The following is a 9,469-nucleotide window of genomic DNA, read 5'->3' as shown; positions in this document are numbered from 1 at the left end:
TGTCGGATACATTTGTGGCAATGTGCAGGTGGGGAGATGTGACGGGAGTGTTGGGGGAGGGGCGGAGGACGAAGTCAGACTCGCAGACACAGAAAACAGTTGTTGTACATCTCGTTTTATTGCACTGGAAAGAGCGGGCTTGCGTTTAGGCTGGCGAGGGAGCCGGAGCATTCCACACAGCCCTCCTTCCCGCTCGGAGGGGCGGGGCTGGGATGCAGGCCGCGGCGCGACGGTGCTTCCTGGGCTGCAGCCAACCGTCCGTCAGAGATGTTTGGGGAGGGCGGGGCGCGGGGGAGCAGCCATGCCCTGGACGTGCCTGTGGGGGAAAAAGACACGTGTGGGCTTTGCCTCATTCCACTGGCAAGGCAAGCCCCACACTCCGCCATCCGGGGGGGGGGGTTGCACATGGTCGAGGGCAGCAGCTGATGCATGACGGTCTGGTGAGGATGCACTCGGCCTTGGCAAGCCTTTACCTTTAAGGGAGAGAATGAGCTGGTCACAACAAACACCTGGCCACATGTGGTTTTCGAGGCGCCTGCCTCTGAGGCAGCCAGGGGCAGCCATGGTTGCCCCCCACCCCTGCTGGGCCTCACCCAAAGCGGCAAGTGAGCGGGTGGGTTCAGGTGAATGGGCGGTTTGCACTAATTTGCGGAATGCCCCCCCACCTCCTCCTTACCTGTCAGCGCTCCGTCGGTCATCACCAGGTGGGAGTGCCAGAGTCAGGGCACCTGCAAGGAAACGGGAGAGCATGCGGTTAATTTGCAAAGTGTCATTCCCTTCTGCCACGGAAGGGTTAGTTTGTTTGTGCTTAGTTAGAAGCAACTAGCATGCATCAGTTAGCTGTGGAGTCATTCTTTCTATCACGGTAGAAAGAGAGTTAGGCAGACATTTGCACCTCTTCCCCTTTATGCGAAGTTCCCCCAGTTTTTCGCAAAGTCCCCGGAGTGCATTCTGCGCCTGCCAATGTGAATGCCCTCAGCCCGTTTCGGTTTTCAAAGGGGCAATGCCACTCAGCAGACGGGCAGAGCCTCCGGCCGAGTGCTCACTTACCTGGGGGTTTGGGCGGCGCTGGCCGGATGTTTTGTAGGGCGCGGTCGCAGGTGATTGGGTGCAGAGAGGGGGGCTCGTCCACGCCGGGCGCGCACGCTGATTGGTCCCCGGGATAGTTCTCATCCTATGCTCCTTCGGGCCATAGGGGCGGGGCGAGGCGCTCAGAGAGGGGGCTGATTTTTCGCCGTTCCATGGACGCCTATGGGCTACGCCTTCTTTTTCCGTGGCGTAGCTTTTTTGCGCCGCTGTGGGCGTTCCCGCTTCTGGAGGAGCTTAGGGAGCGGACTAACTCTGACCCTGCCTTGCTCCCCGCCCCCCCCTGCGTCGGCGTAGGGCTCTACGCCACTTCTGCGCCGCCGCCCGGGCGCCTGTGGCTTGCACCGGTGCTGGCCCGCCGGCGGGCCAGCGCCACGTCCCAGCGCGGGCGGAAGGCCACTTACGCGGGCGTACGGGCTAGATGCGCCCTCGCAAGCCTTAGTTCGGTTCCTGTTCACTTTCCGTGCCCTTCTTAGGATTGGGCTGCCCATTCTCCTCAACCAAACCCCAATTGGATTGAAGAGACTCATGATGATTCTGTGTCTTTTGTGCTCAGTTGTTGACAATTAACTTTGCCAAAACAAAGATCTTGAGATCCTCCAAGTGAAACATTTGAAGGAATATCCCTGGTAAATTTATGGAGAAACTATTGAAGAAGTTAGTTTAAATATCTTGGTGTTATGTTTAGTTATGATTTATCCTGGAACTCCCATATAAATTCTGTCATAAGAAAGACCCAAATGACATTAATCAGTCTTAATTTTTTTATACCAAAGTGAACAACTTATCCTGCTTTTGTTAAAGTTATGTAAGGCCATCATTCTTTCTAAATTGCTCTGTGTTGCCCCGATCTGGATCAATGGACAACTGAATCCTCTTGATAAGTTCCAGCAAACTTTCTTCTGTAAGATCCTTTCTCTTTCTCCCAGTATTCCTTCAACCGTGGTGCATCTAGAACTCGGGGTCCCCCAGATTTCAGCATTAGCATTATACTGTCCTATCAAGTTCAGATTATCACTCCATGAATCTAATACTCTACTATCCTTACTGCAATTAGTAATAGCTGAATTCTCATTGGGAACTCAGCCCAATTGATTCAAAGCTTGCAATATTAAACCTGAATCTAAATTTTAGGGACTTGCTGGAAAAAAAAATCTTGTTAACTGAACAAAATCAATTACTTAAAAAAGATTGGGCTATGCTAAAACTTCAAGCTAATCAGAAATGCTTCCCTATTTCCACTTATCAGAAAATGTTTGAGTTCTCTAAATATTTCTTTTATCTAACAGTTCCAAAATATCGTTGCTGTTTCCTATTACTTAGATGCAATGTGTTACTTTCCACTGAGATGAAGGGCTGTTTTAGTAGAACCCGCCCCCCCTGAGAAACGCTTTTGTACTTATTGTAAAGATCAAGTTGATCCCATTGCCCATATTCTTTTTAGTTGTCCCTATTTTATCTCACTCTGTAATCAATATATTACTCCCTGGACTGACTGGCTACAGAACGTTTCAGAACAACAGAAGTGAAAGGTCTTACTGTCAGGCGAGATAAAAAAGTGTGTGATTTAGCCATATTTCTCTATGCAGTTATAAATTACTCATAAAATACTCCAACGTATGGCTTGTAGGCCGTTAAGGTACAGGAGAAGGACACACCTGTGCCCCCCAAAATTTAATTTTTAGGGACCATGGACACCACTGTGAGTTCTTGCACAAACAATATTTTTTAAAGACCGCCCCCCCTGCCCCCCGGCAGAAGAACCTAAGATCTATCTAGTTTACTATCCCATTTGCCCACACTGTGGCCAATTAGATGCCTCCAACGAATCCTGCAAGCAGGGCACAAAAACGTCTTCCGGTTGTTGCCTTCACCAGCGACTTTTGTTCAGATGTACGCTGTTTCTGAAGCTGGAAGTTCCATTGACTCAGCGTAGTTCATAGCCATTGATAGATTTATTTTCCATGGATTAAGGCAGTAATTTCTCAAGACTGGCATCAGCAAATATCAGAAAACTATACAGAATAAGAATGTATGCTGAGGAAAAATGCAGCTGTGGCTTTTTGCTTTTAAAAAAATTGAAGAACAATCTCTGTTTGCATACCCATAAATATACCCCCAACTTCTATAAATATAAAATAAAAACATAAATTTCCAGCAATTGATCTGGATAAATTGTGTATTAAAATTTTCCAAATTTTTTTGCTGATAAGTTAGAAACTGTAGATCAGGGAGTTTATCCTCTTGATAAATGTTGTATGTAAATTTTGAAAAATTAAGCACAACTGGGGATAAAGAACACCCCCTGTGTGCACATTGTATTATGCCTCTTTTTACACTGTTCCCTTGTGATAAGATAATATTTCATGGAAGGAAAAGGAACCCAAAGAGTGTATGGGTGTGCCAGAGGAACGTTGCAGGCACACTGAAAGAGACAAGCGGCTGCTTTTTCACAATTCCTTCACACTCCCTGAGGGAAAGGGTTGATGTTTTCTTTGCCAGAAACAGCTCTTACTTTTGAGCAGCTTCCTGCTTGATGGTTAAAAAAATAGATTGTGTTTCATGTGACCAAGGGCTAGTTTTCAAGGCAGACCTATGTGGACTGCAGTATTCAGAGTGACTGAGAGCTCTGCTGGGTGCAAATACCCCACATATAGAAATCCACTGTATCCATAAAAGGGTTCTGGCATGTTAGTTTTCTGCATGCAAGGATTCCTTTTCCTCTAGAAGAGACTTCTATCAAATAAGCCCACACTTGCTGTGTCTGGGCTGGACCATGTGAGGCACCTCAATGAGAACTAGGACAGAGTGTCTTAACCCGGCAGAGCGAGGTACTTCTGACTCATGTTGCCACCGTCAACTTTTCACACTTTTTAACCATGAGGCAACTCTGTTAGCCAACTTTTTTAAAAAATCTGCCTTTTAGAAATGGACAAGCCCTGGATACACATGAAAGTGAAGTTATATAAAGTGCTTAGAGTACAATTTAATCACATTTCCTGGCTTATTTTGCACCATTGCTTTCGCAAGGCAGCCTTATTGCCCGTCTATAGGTATCCTTGATAGTAAGATTTCACTGTGCACCATTGTCACCTCCAGGGCTTTTTTTCTGGGGAAAGAGGTGGTGGAACTCAGTGGGTTGCCCTTGGAGAAAATGGTCACATGGGCTGGTGGCCCCGCCCCCTGATCTCCAGACACAGGGGAGTTGAGATTGCCCTCCACACCACACAGCGCGGAGGGCAATCTCAAGTCCCCTCTGTCTGGAGATCAGGGGGCGGGTCCACCAGCCCATGTGACCATTTTCAAGAGGTTCCGGAACTCCGTTCCACTGTGTTCACGCTGAAAAAAAGCCCTGGTCACCTCTGGAAAGACTAGAAACATGACATCATCACCTGCAGTATGAAGGGGTATGGTGCAGAATTCTACCTTCTCATTCATTCTGCATCCTGGATACATTTGGAACTTATTACTCTTTAGTAGGCCCTGACCTGGATAGCCCTGGTGAGCCTGACCTCATCAGATCTCAGAAGCTAAGCAGGGTTGGCCTTGGTTAGTAACTGGATGGGAGTCCTCCAATGAAGTCCAGGGTTGCAGAGACAGGCAATGGCATACCACTTCTGATAGTCTCTTGCCGTGAAAACCCCACCAGGGGTCACCATAGGTCAGCTATGACTTGAGGGCACTCTCTGCCTCCCCTGTCTAGCAGCTAGGGAATGAGGGGTGGAAAGAGCCAAGCCTGCTAGGTGTCACAATGTAACAATGCAGTAAAGGACACAACTGATTGACACTCTTGTTGTGTTTGTCCTTCATCTCTCTCTCTCTAATCTTTATCCTGCCCTCCCTCAAAGGAGGTCAGAGGGCATCTCACTTTCCCATTTTATAATTTAAGATGAATGAAAGTGATTGGCCCAAGGCTACTCAGCAGCATACTGTACAGAGGGCGCTGGAGGAATTAGAACCTTGGTCTCCCCAGTTGAGCACCCTAGCCACTATACCGTACTGTCCCTCTCGTGCTGCTTTGCAAGAGAGTCTAAGACAGGAAAGAGACAACTAGTGATTATGCTGTTTTTTGTAATACTTACTTACCGATACTTACTGAGTGTAGATGACTGGGGAAGGCAATGGCAAACCACCCTGTAAAAAGTCTGCCAAGAAAATGTCGTGATGCGATGTCCCCCCGTGGGTCAGTAATGACTCAGTGCTTGCCTTTACCTTTACTTACCAATAAGTAGGGTTGCCAGCCTCCAAGTAGTGGCTGGAGATCTCCCGGAATTACAACTGGTCTCCAGGCCACAGAGATCAGTTCACTTGGAGAAAATGGCTACTTTGGGGCGTGGTGTCAGATTATGGATGACATGATATGGCAGACAGATCCCTGGATCATTGTAGCAAGACACGGGTTCTTGGGTAAATGACTTTTTATTCCTCTTCTGTGGTTAACAGTACAGTCTGTAATGGGGAGGGTGCCTCCTTACCCCACACTTTAGTCCATGCATGCTTTGCACAACATTCACCTTTAAAGACCACCATCTCGGTGGACCATTTGATGTACGGGTCATGGCTCCATAGCCTCCAACTTCCCAGTACCAAGGGATATTTGGCTACATCACTGACTATATACGTCCGATTCTCCCAATGGTCTCCCATGCCCTTAGGAGTGGGTGCTGTTTATGTTGTGCGGGGTGCATATTAGACCCATCCATTTGTTCAAATACTATAGATTCTTTGAATTCAGTTATTTCTAAGCCCAGTCCATTAACTAAAGCTGGCGATATTAAATCCCGTGAACATCCAGAGTCTATTAAAGCTTGCACCCCCACATGGCTTCCCTTTTTCGGATTTAGTAATGTCACGGGCATAAACAGTATGGCCCCTCTTTCTCTCACCTTTGGTGGTTCAGATCCCTTTTGGACCTGCCGGCGGGGCCTTTTTACGGCAGCTCTGTCTCGTTTCCCGACGGTGAGGTAGAATCCTCTTCCACTTCTTTTTTGTGTGGGTTCCTCAATATATCCAGGACCCTCATCGGCATCCAAGCTGGTCTCTGGTTTCCCACGTTTCAAACCCCGGGTCTGACCCAGCGGTTTAAGGGGGCTTGTGGGTTTGGGTAGAATTTGGCTCTTTCCCCCCTGCACCAGCTTTCTGGGGCATTGCACTGCAAAATGTCCCATGCCCCCATAATTTAGACATAGTCCTTGTCTCCATCGTGCTTCTCTTCCAAGCATGGAGATAGGGGCTTTTGAACCAAGCAGGATGCAACTCCTGTCTGCAGTGGTGGGTCTTCTTGACCCTGAAGGTTGTTGCATTCTTACAAGCTTTACTACTTGGGTTCTATTTTCAACCTCACATGCTATCATTGGGCTTTGAGGATCTGGTACTTTTCTCCCACCTCTCTTGGTTGCGGCATCTGGCCTCCAAATGGGACTGATGGCCCGGCTGCACTCCAGTCCAGGGTGTAGGTACCATCATTGCTTATGTACTCCTGGGGACTTTGCCAGTTGCCAGGGGTTAATCCCAGGCCCCCCTGTATTTGTACATCCCCCAACACCAATTGTGCTGTCACCACCTATAGCATGGGGAGCTGCAGCATCTGGCCCCATTTCTGGTTGCTTGGCCCAGCTGCAGCTCCCGCTTCCCACCAATTTAGTGGGTCAATTGTAAACCCACTGCACTCTGCAGCATTTCCAGGGGGTATTCCAGGGTCCCCCGTTACTTGTAAATCTGCCGGGACTAGGGTACATTGGGCATCCCTTGCGCTTCTTATCCAGCCCTGGGTAAGTCCCGTTAATGCCAACAAGTCATATCTCATCACCTGGAGCTGTTCACTGAGGTAATCCAAACGATCCTCCCCTCTCAACTCCATCCCATCTGTTGGCTCGGGGGAGTCCTGGGCGAGGAACAAGATCCCTTGGCAAATGTTTTTCCATCGCTGGTGATCCCTTTGTGACTCAGGGCCTCTTCCTGGAATTATGCCATGCCGAGGTCCTTTCCCTTCTCAAACCCCACTTTCTCCAGGTTTCACCTCCAAGATCTCCAGGAATTTCCCAACTTGCAGCTGGCAACCCTACCAATAAGAGATAAGGCATGGATGGGTCCACATTGACCTTTTTCAAAGATTAATTTTAAAAACTGTGTAAGAAAACCTGAATGAGAACCAGAGATGTTCACAGTATTCTTATTTTAAATGCAGTATTTACTACTAGCCAGTGCAACTATCAGTGTAGCAGGTAAAGAGAGTGGCTGGCCAGGCTCAAAGCTGCTGCCTTGCATCACCACTACCACTAATGGCCAGAATGTGGTATTGCAGCTGCCAGCCCAGCGAGGACCAGTGACAAAAAAGTTTATAGATCCTGTTTAACCTTAAAAACTGCTGACTCTATCTAAGCAACGTCACTTAGAGCTGCAGAGTCTCTTTAGCTCACCAATCAGCTAAATTAAAGAGAGCAAGAGTCTAGTAGCACCTATAAGATGTAACAAAATTTGTGGTAGGGTATGAGCTTTCGTGAGCCACAACTCACTTCTTCAGATACAGCTAGAATGTGAGTCCATCTGTCCTTATATCTTGGAGAGTGGAATGATTGAAGAAGCCGAATGATAATAGTCAGTGAGTGACAATGGCAGGTGTGATTTAATGGGGTGGGGTATGCAGAGGGGTAGTGGGTGTGGAGAAATTAGCATTGGTAATGAGACAGGAAGCCTGTGTCTCAGTTCAGTCCAGGTGGATGCATTGTCTTGAGCTTCGTTATCAGTTGCAATTCAACAATCTCAGTCAAGGTCCTTTTTGTACGGAAGAGAAGTGAAGTCCGTCCAGACAATAGCATGTAATTGCCAGTGGCTCCTCTTCTGCAATGATTCAAGCCCAGTATGATGGAGACAATTTAACCTGGAGAGTCCTTAGGTCGGTGGCAGATCAGATGCTGAAGCCCTGGCATCACTAGTCAAAATACTGCAGGCAACAAAAGACCTTGGAGATCCACGGCCAGACAGTATAAGGGGTTTTGTATGGTGGCCACTATCTAACTAAGGAATATTCAGCAAGGCCACATTGAAATTAAGAGCCTGGAGGGCCGAGAGAATGTTTGGCTCCAGTCTGTTATCCAGATCTTGGCATCCCACCGATGTGCAAAAGGGAAATGCTTTCATTGGCTAAACACAGAAGTGTTGCTGTGGCCATTGGTGAATCCTGCCCATACAGCCTAGAGTAACAAGCAGGAACTGGCCAAGTGGTTTAATTGTGATATCTTGGGAAATGGTCTGTTGCCTCATCTTCTTCAGAGAGCTTTGTTTCGGCTTTCCAAATGCCACTAAATCCCCCCCCCCCCCGCTTTATCTCCCTGATATTTCTCTCATTTCTGGAATATCAAAGGAACTATGTTTTGACGGCGCCAGAAAAAAAAAAGTGACTTCCTACAATGGAATTCTAGCAGGCGTATTCTGCCTGGGACAAAGCTAATGGGGAAAGGGGAAAAAAACTGACAAAGGAAAGGAGCCGGGGAAAGTCTTTAAGAAACAAATCACGCAACCGTTTAAAGGCATTGACAGACGGTTTTTGAAATTGGTAGATTTCTATCCTTGACTGCTCAAATACAAAGGGCAGGCCTGGACAATAGATTAAAGAACAGGACTGTATTTTCTTAACACTTTTACAGAGACAAATGTACATTTGTAAGTCTGGTGTATTCACTGATTGAGAATAGACTCTCAAAGAACAGATACACACATGCCTGTTCGATTCTGGCCCAGTCTCCCAAGGAACAGAACCCAGCCGGAGTGATGTAGATAGGGTGCAGGTTGAGATGGCGTGACTCCCTGACCGAGGAGGAAATGGCAGGGTCAATGGTGAGCACCTCCCAATTGTAATCTGGCACTGCTATTGGGCATCCCAATTGCAAGATGTTGCAGAGTGAAGATTGCAGAGCAGAACGGCACACAGCAAGGAACAGGGAGCAGGTTGTTGTTGGTGACAAAGGTGGAACTGGTGTTGACTAAAATGGCAAGAATGGGATGAAGGTCTTGGGGTGCGTGCGTGCATGCGTGTGTGTGTGTGTGTGTGTGTGTGTGTGTGAGAGAGAGAGAGAGAGAGAGGCCTGTAGACATGCATTGCAATTTACTGATGCTGCCCAAACTGCAAACCCGGTCCTTTAGTGTGAGTGTGTGATGATTCCTTCCCAAACAGGCAAACTTCCTGTAACAGGATGGGATCAGTGGAGCTCTCAGAAGCCCAGCATTCCCCATATCTTCCAACTTCTGAAGCTCTAAAAGAGGAAGGTAGTGTACTACAGAGGGGAGGGGGCAGAGCAGACACAGGCTGAGATCCCTTTGCTGTTAAAAAGGGACTGTTTATTTCAAAAAGTGCTGGAAAATCCATGGCAATATTTAGACTGGT

At 47.6% G+C, this 9,469-nt stretch overlaps 1 long non-coding RNA gene across 1 annotated transcript; it reads right to left on the bottom strand.

Moving 5' to 3' along the window:
• Positions 1 to 205: 205 nt before the first annotated feature.
• On the bottom strand, positions 206 to 919 carry LOC129341086 (uncharacterized). Its single transcript, XR_008598094.1, has 3 exons — positions 896 to 919; positions 677 to 728; positions 206 to 316 (listed from the first exon to the last, which is right to left on the bottom strand). It is a non-coding gene; the product is annotated as an uncharacterized LOC129341086 (long non-coding RNA).
• Positions 920 to 9,469: the final 8,550 nt, after the last annotated feature.

The sequence above is a fragment of the Eublepharis macularius genome, chromosome 13 (assembly GCF_028583425.1).
Source record: "Eublepharis macularius isolate TG4126 chromosome 13, MPM_Emac_v1.0, whole genome shotgun sequence".
Classification (NCBI taxonomy): Eukaryota; Metazoa; Chordata; class Lepidosauria; order Squamata; family Eublepharidae; genus Eublepharis; species Eublepharis macularius.
Note: the sequence above shows the minus strand (reverse complement) of the source record. Positions and strands in the feature narration are given on the sequence as shown.